This window comes from Macrobrachium nipponense, chromosome 8 (genome assembly GCF_015104395.2).
Source record: "Macrobrachium nipponense isolate FS-2020 chromosome 8, ASM1510439v2, whole genome shotgun sequence".
Classification (NCBI taxonomy): Eukaryota; Metazoa; Arthropoda; class Malacostraca; order Decapoda; family Palaemonidae; genus Macrobrachium; species Macrobrachium nipponense.
Genome location: NC_087203.1, coordinates 25,179,171 through 25,191,670, shown reverse-complemented (window position 1 = coordinate 25,191,670; position 12,500 = coordinate 25,179,171).

Genomic DNA, 12,500 nt, shown 5'->3' with positions numbered 1-12,500 from the left:
TTTTAATAACATATTGTACCCATTTCTACACAGTTATTAAAATCTCACTAAAACTGCTAATTCCAAACGTCAGATGAAGATAAGATCACAAAAAGGGTACTTAACTCTTTTTATGAAGTTAGGCAAGAAAATGGATTTTGCACACAGATATAGTGGAACATTGTGCCAACGATAGTGTAATTAGAATTCAAATAAATTGTTATCCATAACTCCAATACTGAATAGAGCTGCTGTTTATTGAAGTGTATTTCTCTCTCTCTCTCTCTCTCTCTCGTCTGCTCTCGTCTCTCTCTCTCTCATCTCTCTCTCTCTTCCTGGTTTCACATTCCACATTCCCTGCTGATCAATATTTTTGGGACCTAATCGCATAAACAGGCTGAAAATATCATTATCGCCACAGTTTTGGGAATGGAAATTATGTCCGTTATCCCGTCGAGGGTTTTTGAGCTTAACAGACAACCTCAGTTTCCCGTCTTTCTCACTGGTCAGAAATTGTCATCGCATTTTCTGATTATTGCATTTCCGGTAACATGTTGAGCGGTTTCCAGGCAACACTTTCGACTCTTCTGCTATTAACAGGAGGTAATTCTCTTTCTAGCTATATCCTTCGAGTACATGTGAGCATAAATTTATATATGTATACACATACAAACATACATGCATACTTGTGTATATATAAACACTTACAAATACACATATCAGCAAACACACACACACACACACACATATATATATATATATATATATATATATATATATATATATATATATATATATGCGCATGTGCGTGTACTTGTGCGTGTGTGTATGCATAACTGAATCAAGAAGATATGAAACGTGATGAATATATAAACAAAGGCAAATGCCGCGAAGGAAAGTGAAACAACGGAGTGATTGCTAGGCCTCTCGACACAATATGCATAAATGAAAAATAAATTAAAGAATGTCTATACTATTCAGCTAATGGTACATCCAATTTTGTGACTGCCAAGAGCTGGTGTTGTTGGCTGGGCTGGATGGGTCATGGGTGACCACCCCTGCTTTTTTCTTCTCCAGTTGCAGCTAGGATCACACTTCTTGGCAGCTTTCCTAAACCTGTGATGTCATACACAGATGGAGGCTAGGTGGAGGGAGCCTTTAGACTTGTCCCCTCTAGGCTTGGCAGAGGCTTCCAACAACTCATCCCTGGTGTCTGTTATCGTTATACCCAATGTGTTGGGGAGGCCAACTTGGATGTTGTTGAGAGGCAAGAGATTCTTATTTCTCTTAAGAGATGAATTTCTTTACTGTCCAGTCAATTTCGTGTTCCAGGAATGTTCCCAAAGACCAAAGTTCATCCTAGGTTGGCCTTACCATTGTTTCACCCTGCAGAGTGCATAGCTGGTTGAGGCCAATAGGCACTGACTTTTGGGGACAGGGAGAATCAGGTTACGAAAAATTTGAATAGTCCATCATATAATATTCTCAAACCAACATGCAATCCAAGGTAAAAGGACATCTGGGATCAACTTGAATATATAGTCTGCCTTCTTAGGAAAACAACTGATGTTGCAGAGGCAAGCGTGTCTTTTCGCCTTCTGGAACTGGACAAGTGGATCTGGTGTTGAGAAAGAAGGTAGATGGAGGTTAATGTCACTTATGTTTGGCTGTTCTTCCTTGGACATCTTGAGTATTCCTTCCTGATAGTAGATTACTCAGAAGTTCATCTTTACATTAATAGGGACAAAGCCAAAACTAAAGGGCAGTAATTAGCACAGCGATAGCTTTTTGTAGCAGTAGGCATGGTTGTGTCGAAGCCATTAATAACCAAGGGTTTAGTGAATACTATTTTTGTGAACTTTCCAGGGAGAGCAAAGCTAGGACTTAGGCACTGTATTTATAATACATTAAGAGCTTCTTTTTAGTAATAGTGTATGGCCATATTGACTCTATCAATCATCGGGTTGCTTTTGTGAAAACCATGCAGGTCTACCAGGGTAAGGAAAATAATACATACTCGTTGGAGTTTGGAGTTATATTGACTGTATATTGCGTGAACTTGACCCGTTTTGTCCCGGTATGTAAATGGAAAACTAGTGACAGGTAACTGACCAGTTATGCAGATGGAAATGTGTAAGTGACGTATATGTAAGTGTTTACATATTAAAATATGGAATGTTAGTCCATATATATAAAAGATTGCTTGCAGGAATGTGATCAGACTAGAGACGCTAAAGATGACGTATACAATAAGTATGTAAGCTAAGATAACATGCCGTCACCTGTAGTCATTCAATTGTTTATAAACATTAGTCCAAGCTCCCTGCTTGAGACAACTACGGCCTACGTGATCTGTAGCGTGTCTCATTCGATTGTGTGTTCGTATGAAACTAAGTCATTGTATGTATGTTCATATTTTCGAACTACTGTCTGTTCCTTCATAACTTGTAACAGAGATGGTAGACAAGCAGAAGAGAGTTAGCTATCGTCATTAGAAGACCTGTACCTCTTTACCTAAGCTTTATCATGTAGAGGAATAGGATTAGCCATCATCATTGGCAGAAGCGATCAAGCTATCGTTATTAGAAGACTTGTACAATCATACCTGATCTTCACCATGTAAAACTTCAGAAGAAATTATATCTATTTTTATACTTAGTGTTTTCTACAAGAACCTCACCGAACCATGAGTTTAACACATCGTCGTAAAGATAATACCGACTTCGTAAGTGATCTACAAAACCCCAGACACTCCATTGAAGATGGAAGTGCAATACCAACCGACTTAGCGTATAGATTATCGCTAGTCTAACATTACCTCATAGGGCGCCTTATCATACAAGGCACAAGCCCTAATATTGGTGGCAGCGGACCAGAAGAACTCTACAAGTCCTACGAAGAAAAAACAGAATAATAAATCATGAAGTCAACGACGACGAAAGCAGCAGATTCTTCAAGCAACCTAGTATCATCATTAGTGAGCGACTTCAGAAAACAACAAGATTCGTCAAGCAACTTAGTATCATCGTTAGTGAATAACTTCAAGAAACAAAACCGACGTGTCCTTTTCCTACGGCAACGGAAGCTTCGTCTCTCATTAGAATCATTCAAGAAAACATCGTTAGTGAGCGTTTCCGGCACTGCAAGAAACAAACCGAACGCGTCTGCAGCATCGGATTTTCAAGGGCTCGAATCATCGAAACAACGCGCACGGGGAAAACTGAAGCCAAACCAGGTCGTCCGCTAAATAGAGAAGGAGGACCAAGGCCGTGTGTCGTTATCGGAACACCGTGACTTCCCACAAAAGCAAGCTAAGTACAATTTTTTATTCATTTGGAGTAACTTTGAGTGTTTCCTTTGCAGGTCGAATTTCGTTATTCCTGTGGCTGAAGTTACGAGACATTCTTAATCTTACTTTTTTACAAAAATTATCTATATCATTGAGATTTCGCTACTGCGAGTTTTTATCTTTGAGTGTCTGTTTCCAGAAGTTCTACTGAAATATCATAATCATATACTATGTTAACTTTATCATTTTTGGTGATTATTAATCCCTTACGTAACAAATCATATTAAACAGTGAATATGCGTTTACGCAGTGGACGTCTGTATTTATACAGATGCATGGATAGGGTCGTTAAGCACCGTAGTGATTAGAAAACACACAAAAAAACAAGTGGAACACCCGTACAAATCTATATAAATTAGAGGTAACACTATTTCGGGTCATGACAATAAATGCTCCTTTGCAAGTCCCGATCGCAGTTTTAGCTTTATACGTAACAGCAACATAATGCTAAAACACACAATACGTTGCCGATAGTAATAAAGAGAAGGATCCTAATTATTACAAAAAAGAAATAGAAACAGTAGCCCGTTCAGAATCAAACAAGCAAACTCGGTGACTGGGTCACCTAGTCAAGCGGTCAAGGTCAGTCAAAAAACTGCCGAAGTGTTCAAAGCAAAGCAAATTCCACACCTTAAGCGACTCTAGCAGAGTGGGGAAAAAGCGATGTTGGATCATACATCCCAAATACCTTTTTAAAATTAAAAAGGAATTTCCCTATGCATCACACGACCGTATAAAGTAATCAGAGCAGGTTTTCGTTTTTTTTTTAATACATAAGTTATTATAAGTAGTGGTGGATTAAGCCCGACTGTACGCGCCGTAAAAATTAGAATATCTTGATTTATTTCATTAGTACACGTATTATCCTGTATTTACGGAATCACCGTCTGTTGTTCGAACTTCCCTAATGAGAAGTCCGGATAAGCGAGCGCTTACAGATACCTCTATAGTTATAAAAAACGTTGATCTGTATGTAGTGTAATTGTAAGATCCATCTAGGGGTATACAAAATATTATCTTACATCCTGCAAAATAAGGCGTGTTTATCAAAGGAAAATCCTATAAACTTCAAACATAGTAAAATCCGTTTGAACAAAAATGAGACAGTTAATCAAATAATAACTTATATAAAGGAACTATACATTTGTCTCATAAATCGTAACATTGTTCAAATGACCCAACAGAATTCTCCCACAACCGCAGTCGTACTTTGCACGCAAAATCTCGAGAAGCATGCACCCTCGAATGTCTTAGTGCGTGTAAAAAGACTTTGCTGGGAAATGAAATTTTAATCCTTCCCGACACTCTGAAATATAACGATTTCCGCGAACAAAGCTCTAAAAGTATACATATCGTGGATACGGAAGTTATAAATATCGCATTTTTTATTGTTGCTAATTTTTAATCACGCCCAACCAGTCGTGGATGAATCTCTCTGATAATCTATCTAAAGTAATATCCGCAAAGTCATTCAAGCAGAGGTGATTCAGCAGAATTTTTTTTTATCTTCTACCTGAATACCAGGAAGTTTCTCCACTAGCGAGTGATCTCTGAAAAGAAAAACGGATGTAATTTAACACAAAATACGGTCTAAGGACAAACATAAAGCTATTTACGTACCTTCGTATAGATTCTCAATGAAATTTTAAAATAGAGATAAATGACGAAGTTGAAAAATGTTAGTAATAGGAGCCATTAGGAAATCAAATAAGCCCATATAATTTTCCTCAAAAAACGTCATGCCATAAAAGATCGGACTTGGCGTATCTGCGTAGATTTCTGTCACTTAAACAAGGAAACGACTCCCGATAGTTTCCAGTGCCATGTACCGACGACATCTTATCTCTGTTAGGTTAGAATAATTTTTTTTCACCAACTTGGACTTACTTAAAGGCTTTTACCTGATACCATTACCTAAGTGATTGTACCTCATATACCGTTTTCAGCACACTCAGGGGACATTATCAATTTTTACGTATGCCTCCGGCTTACGTTGCACCCCAATTATAATATAGTGTTTGGAGACTTTTAGGGGATACCCTACATGCTTATATGGTTGGTTTCTTATAATCTTTTCTAATACCTTAGAATACATTCACATAAAGTAGAGCTAGTGCTACAGAGACAAAGACAAATAATCTCAGAGTAAAATATCTAAATGTGAGTTTTTTTAAAACCGAACATGTTTATCTAGGTTTTATGTGTCTGGTCAAGGTCTTAAAAGTAGTCCATGGTAAGGTGTCGGCTATTCATAACTTTCCGGTACTTATTAACGTAAAAGGGGGATACAGCACTTTTGCGCTGTAGTGGGTATTACAATCGTATGTAAATATGTAACTCTTCAATGATGACAGCTCCTTTAACAGATCTTACGAAGAAGAGCGTAGATTTATTATGGTCTGAAAAGCATCAACAGGCGTTCGATATCTTAAAAGCGGAAAATGCAGCTTACCTAACTTAAAAATCCCTGATTTAAATAAGGAATTTTTTTTTTATTGCAACAGACGCCTCAGACCAAGGGGTAAGAGGGATACTACTTCAGTAATATGATAAACAGTTCTTTCCTATAGCTTTTTATTCACGTAAACTAAAGCCCTCTGAAAGTAAATATGCAGTAATAAGCAAGGAAGGGCTAGGTATCTTTAACACTAGTACATTTTAAGTTCATAATCTATGGCTATCCTGATAAAGTCCTTACTGAACATGAGTCCTTTACCGAGTTTTTCAAAGGCTTTAATCACAGTCCAAAAGGAACTCGGTGACAAATGATCATTCAGTTTATTGGAGCCAAGATAAGATATCTACCTGGAAAGCAAATATCATAGCTGACGCATTATCCCGCAATCCCGCACCATACAGCAAAGAACCATTAATTGGACTAAAAGATATAGAAACATCCGTGCCTATTGTTAAAACCGTATCTAAACAAGAAAATTCCTTAAACCAAGAGATCGCGAGCATTGAATATCTGGGTTGGAGCGCAGAACTGTTACAAACTGAACAAAGCAAGAGTCAACAGACATAACCAAAACAATAAACACCAAACAATAAACACCAAACAATAAACACTTCGAAACGGAAACAGGGTCAGCGGCTAAGCAAAAACAATACACACTTCGAGCAGAAACCCTAAAGCAAAAGTATACTTAAGGTATGTGTATCAGAATAATGTAATCAAATGTAGTATTATATGTAGGTCCGTGACGAGGAAAACCCGAAGAACACAGCAGATGACTAACGACCAGGTAGTAATAATAATCTCTTTCATACCAATCGTCATAAACTGGTTGCATTCCGTCATCCAGGGTTCCATAGTATGTCACAGAAAGCCAAATCACTATTTTACTGGCCTACAATGCTTACAGATATAAAAAGCACATAACTAATTGTAACACGTGTCATGAAAACAAGGGATACACTAAGACACCTGTCAGTTTAGGGCCTATCCTGTGCCAAATCAATCCTTGAAAGAATATACGTAGAATTATTAACAGAATTACGAGTCTGACAGAGGGAATAAACAATTCTTAGTGTTAATAGTTCCTTGACACGTTATATAGAATTAATAGCACTAAAAACAAACACCGCAATTGAGTGCGTTAGGAATATTTATGAGTGCTAAATCAGTAAATATGGAATTCAACACATGATAATCTGTGACTCGGGTGGTGTAAATCAATAATAATCTCCTTAACACGTTGTGTGAATTCCTATCCATTAAGAAAACCAATAATATATTTTATCACCCAGAGTCAATCGGTTTGGTAGAATAACGGATAATTAAATAGGAAGTGTCAATGTCTTACGAGTTACAACTCGTGATGTTGGATCCGAACTGGGTTATAGCGGTTCTCGCGGTTTTAAATACCTTTATCCTTCATATCTCGTATCTGTAGAAATGATGCCGCAAGTAGCCTTATACGGTACGCCGCTAGACACTTTTCCACATATTCAAGCCAACCATTAATTTATCACAAATATATATATATATAAATAAATATAAAAAAAATAAGATAAATATGGATACAAGTGGAGTCAATATAATACACTCCGTAAGAAGTCGGAAGGGTTACAAATTATAAAAAAAAAAGGAATCACGATAAAATCAATAAGCAAAACGTAACCATAGATAATTAAATATCCAATATATATGCGTAAAGATTTGAACTCTAACTTAACGCTTTAGTAATGACAAATAAGCTAAAAGTTCAAACACATATCCAAAAACCTACTGACATATTGTCTGTCCCGGTGATTTATATTCGTAGTCAATGAAAAAAAAAAAAATTAAATAAATAAATAAATAAATAAAATAATAAAAAATAAATAAAATATAAAATAAAATAAAAGAGATTTTAAAGTCAGAATCTAGAAGTGAAAATGTTATCTATGAAATAATCCTATATGAATCTTATACAGGGTTAATAATATATATAGAATTTGTATGGAAACCTTTTTCATTAGTTTCAATAAGGAATATTTAATTTAACATAATCTTGCAGTTTTCCAACATGAAACTAATATATTGTTCAATTTTGGTACTGTTTTTTTTTCAGACATTCTTCTCATGTGGGTCGAGTATTAAAAAAACAAAAAAATTTATCCTAAAGTCGTATCTCTTACAGCAAGTAACGTAACTCTTAGCTGGCTGAGAGCAATCTCCTGCCAAGTGACGACGTCATCATTGCCGTATCAGCATTTGTTCCTTTTAACCTCAATAATCTGCTTACACAGGCTTCATCTCGCGATTGCAAAGCAGATTGACTGGAGAAAGGAATGCTTAGCCCGAACTTCTCATGGGCAAGGCAGACATGTCTATCCGTATGCGCAATGCAACTTTAGCTAAGGAGTTGCAATCATTTTAAAATTAATAACAAAATAAGCAAATAGAATTTCTATAACAACAAAATGAATTAATTTTTTTTTTCTGAACCTCATAGACATTTAGAAGTATCAAGATATGTATATATGAAATATTTACTTGCAACATTAGCCTATTACAATTCAAGTAAAACATTCATGGGAAAATGTCACATTTTCTTGAAAAACCCAAAGTTTATTTAGAAATTAGTTACATAGTGGGTTTTTTTTCGTTGCATCTCCTACCTATTAATAAAGTTTTTAAAAATTAACCTCAGAGGATGTGCGCGAGAAAATAAACTTTGTTAGGGCACATAGAATCATGATTAATATTCTCTTTTGACTCTTATGTTGCCTGGCAATCTTACAATTAGCTCCGTTTTCCACATTCTTTGTCTAGTAACTTACTACCTACCAGTAATATCGAATTTTCTTTGGGATTCGTATTGAATATCTGTTTATTTTTTATAATTATGGATATTTTTACAGTCATCAGAGACCTGGATAGGTTCACTCATTGTTAATGCCATGGATAAAAAGTTTGTACAGCGGACTCTTTTGAATTCCAAAATATCAGCGAATTCATGTGGGTTAAGTCTGGTCTAAATGGCTCTCTCTTCCCTCCCCTGTATTTGGATGTCGTCTGAATTTACTTTGCCCTTGTGACAAGTATAATTTCACTTGCAGGCTGATTAATGGAACCTGGTTACAGTATCCTGCAGTACGAGAGTTTCACATCGCAACTTCAAAAAATCGTTCGTCGCAGCGGACGACTACAGTCAAGTAACAACCGCCTACAATGTGAAAGGAATTTCATGGACTTCTTCGACCGACACCGTATCTCGTCGTTAATCTCGTTTTCATGCGGAACGCTCCAGCGGCTGTCGGAATTCGACTACAAAAGGGACATACTTCCGACAATTACGACCCGAAGGATATTCAACTCTACTTTGCTGGCGAAGGACTCGTGCTGGGATGATCTATTCATCGCGAACGTAATCGTGTAGCTTAGGATGCAGAGAATAAGTATGAGCGCAAAATGGAACGTTGGACCCGCCCAGGCAAATTTTCCCCTTGTTTTAACCATTGGAAAAGGCCGTTTCATTGGCTATAGGTGGTTGTCTGGAACTGTGGAATGGACGAAAAGTGGTTCGAAAGCTAGTTAAATGTGAAGTAGTATAACCTCGGTCATGTATCCTATATATATAAATGATCATAAATACAGAATCGAAATATATTTTTTTGCGTGTACGCACTAGGAATCTATATATAATTGATCATAAATAACAGAGTCGAAATATATCTTTGCGTACGTCAATAGGAATCTCTTATATAAATGATCATAAATAACAGAATCTAAATATATCTTTGCGTGTACGCAATAGGAATCTATTTAAAGTGCACATATATTAATCATAATTATATGAATCCATATACATATGTATAACAAATCAGGTAGCCTATAATCAATCTGTTACCTTTTTATCTTACCAATATCTGCAGTTATTTATGAGTTAGTATATGAATTAATGAATCAGATATATAACATTTAGCATAAAAATCAACGAATCAATCAGCATAAACATTAATAATTTTATCAATTCATATATGAAATTTTTTATCAGTTACAATATGATTTGTATCATGTTAATCTTCATTCTATGCAATTATCAGAGTACATTAGTATTTTCTGTAGCATAAGTATCTTAAAGAGATGAAGTGAAAAAACTGTATCATTATATATCACGTGATCACTATTATTTACCAATATCATTGTTTTATATTTTATTACTTGAATCAATTCATGTACACCATGAATTTTTATTTACTTATATATATATATTCACATAGTGTCTGTATCACACTCCTATAAGTCAAATGCAAGTCAAGTTTGAGTAATATTCAGTGGTTGGTTTTGGTAGCTGACCGAGCTGATGTAAGTGTTTACATATTAAAATATGGAATGTTAGTCCATATATATAAAAGATTGCTTGCAGGAATGTGATCAGACTAGAGACGCTAAAGATGACGTATACAATAAGTATGTAGGCTAAGATAACATGCCGTCACCTGTAGTCATTCAATTGTTTATAAACATTAGTCCAAGCTCCCTGCTTGAGACAACTACGGCCTACGTGATCTGTAGCGTGTCTCATTCGATTGTGTGTTCGTATGAAACTATGTCATTGTATGTATGTTCATATGTTCGAACTACTGTCTGTTCCTTCATAACTTGTAACAGAGATGGTAGACAAGCAGAAGAGAGTTAGCTATCGTCATTAGAAGACCTGTACCTCTTTACCTAAGCTTTATCATGTAGAGGAATAGGATTAGCCATCATCATTGGCAGAAGCGATCAAGCTATCGTTATTAGAAGACTTGTACAATCATACCTGATCTTCACCTTGTAAAACTTCAGAAGAAATTATATCTATTTTTTTACTTAGTGTTTTCTACAAGAACCTCACCGAACCATGAGTTTAACACATCGTCGTAAAGATAATACCGACTTGTCGTAAGTTGATCTACAAAACCCCAGACACTCCATTGAAGATGGAAGTGCAATACCAACCGACTTAGCGTATAGATTATCGCTAGTCTAACATTACCTCATAGGGCGCCTTATCATACAAGGCACAAGCCCTAATATATATAGGTCGTGCGTAGCAACATGATCGGTTCCTCAATCTGGTGGCTAAACAGAAATCGGCGGCATTCTTTTATGCTTTACAAATCCATTTATGGTTTTACTCTGATGTCGTGAGGATTACCTAGTCGATATCCTCCAGTTGTTTTTTTTTTATTGAAATATGATGCTGCTGATCAATCGTCTGATATTCTTTCTCTCCTTCCTCCCTTTCTCTTTTTCTCCTTTCCAGCCCAGCTGTGACCCAAAATAATCGATCAACAAGCAGGGGAAAAAATTAATGAATAGCTTGGAATTTAAGGTTATCCACCTGTGGTCTGATAGTCGAGAATATAAATGCATATGTTGCTGATTATTACAATGACTGCAATTCCATTAGTTATTAGAAACCAAAAGAGCTGCGTGTATACGTCAGTGAAGTAAAAACAGTAATCCTTACTTTTTAATTTTCCATGCGAGAACTATCTATGGCTGAATTACCCAAAGCATCGGACTATAATTGAGTGATTTATTTGATTACAACATCGGTAGTCGCAACGACTTTGGTCACTGACGACGGGAAATTGGTTTTGGCTGTAAATTATTTGGACTAAAAATAACTAAAAGGAAAAATCTTCCATTCCAGAGAGCCACTCGTCAAGTACTTGCATATATTATGAACTCGTTCTAGGCCTGGATTTATAAAACCAACACAACTGGAAACTGAAGTAGCTTTCTGGTGCCAGAGCGTTGAAAAAAAGAAAAGACAGTGATTGTCACATGTCAAGAGTGGACACGGCAAATACAGGGGTTATAACTTGCAAATACTTTTGCAGCGTAGGATTGCACTTATTTGATGCTATATCTTTGGATAAACACTAATTTATGACTAAAAGATCACGTTGTTTATGGTAAATAAAAGAGTAAGCGTGAGATCCAAAAGGCGTTACTTCATTGTTATTCAACATACCGGTTTCAATGCGTTCCAATATTTTACTAAAAAGAAAATATTAATGACTGATAAAATGAACTCGTTTCTTTCTTTCTTTCACTTTCTATCGTGGTATTCTAGGTTTTCTAAATATGAAATGTAAATGGAATCGTGGTAATAAAAGTCGGAGCCAAATTGTTACATACCACCGTATGACTTCATAATCTTTCAATGTACATCTACAAACATTTTCTCATTTTACTGAAGTCTCTTACATCACAAAGAAGGGGATCTGTTATACCTGTGCTTAAAAGTATCAAGAACTACGAAGCAAAATCTAAAATTATTGATCAAAGTGTAAAGTTTTTTAATGCTTTATGCCTCATGATTTTGTTTGTGTGTGTGTTTATGTGTGTCTTCGGTAAATTAGTAACATAAGTAATTACTGGCGTCTTCATGACAAAGAAGATTAGATAAATTTAATCAAAATGGTAAAACAAGTAATCATGGTTTTTGTTTCCCAGAACTGATTCTAACTATTGCAAATAACAAACATTTAGCCTGGGGAATGAATGTTTGGCTATTGTTCGGCATATATGCTAAAATAGTTTGCGTTGTTTAAGTAAAGTATAAGTTTCTTGAAAGAGATTTATATAATCTTTTCTGGGACTTTCACTTCATCACTACCAGGTTTAAAAAAATGAGGGAGAGCATGAATGAAAATATGGATATTTCGATGTGAAAGTTAACGTATA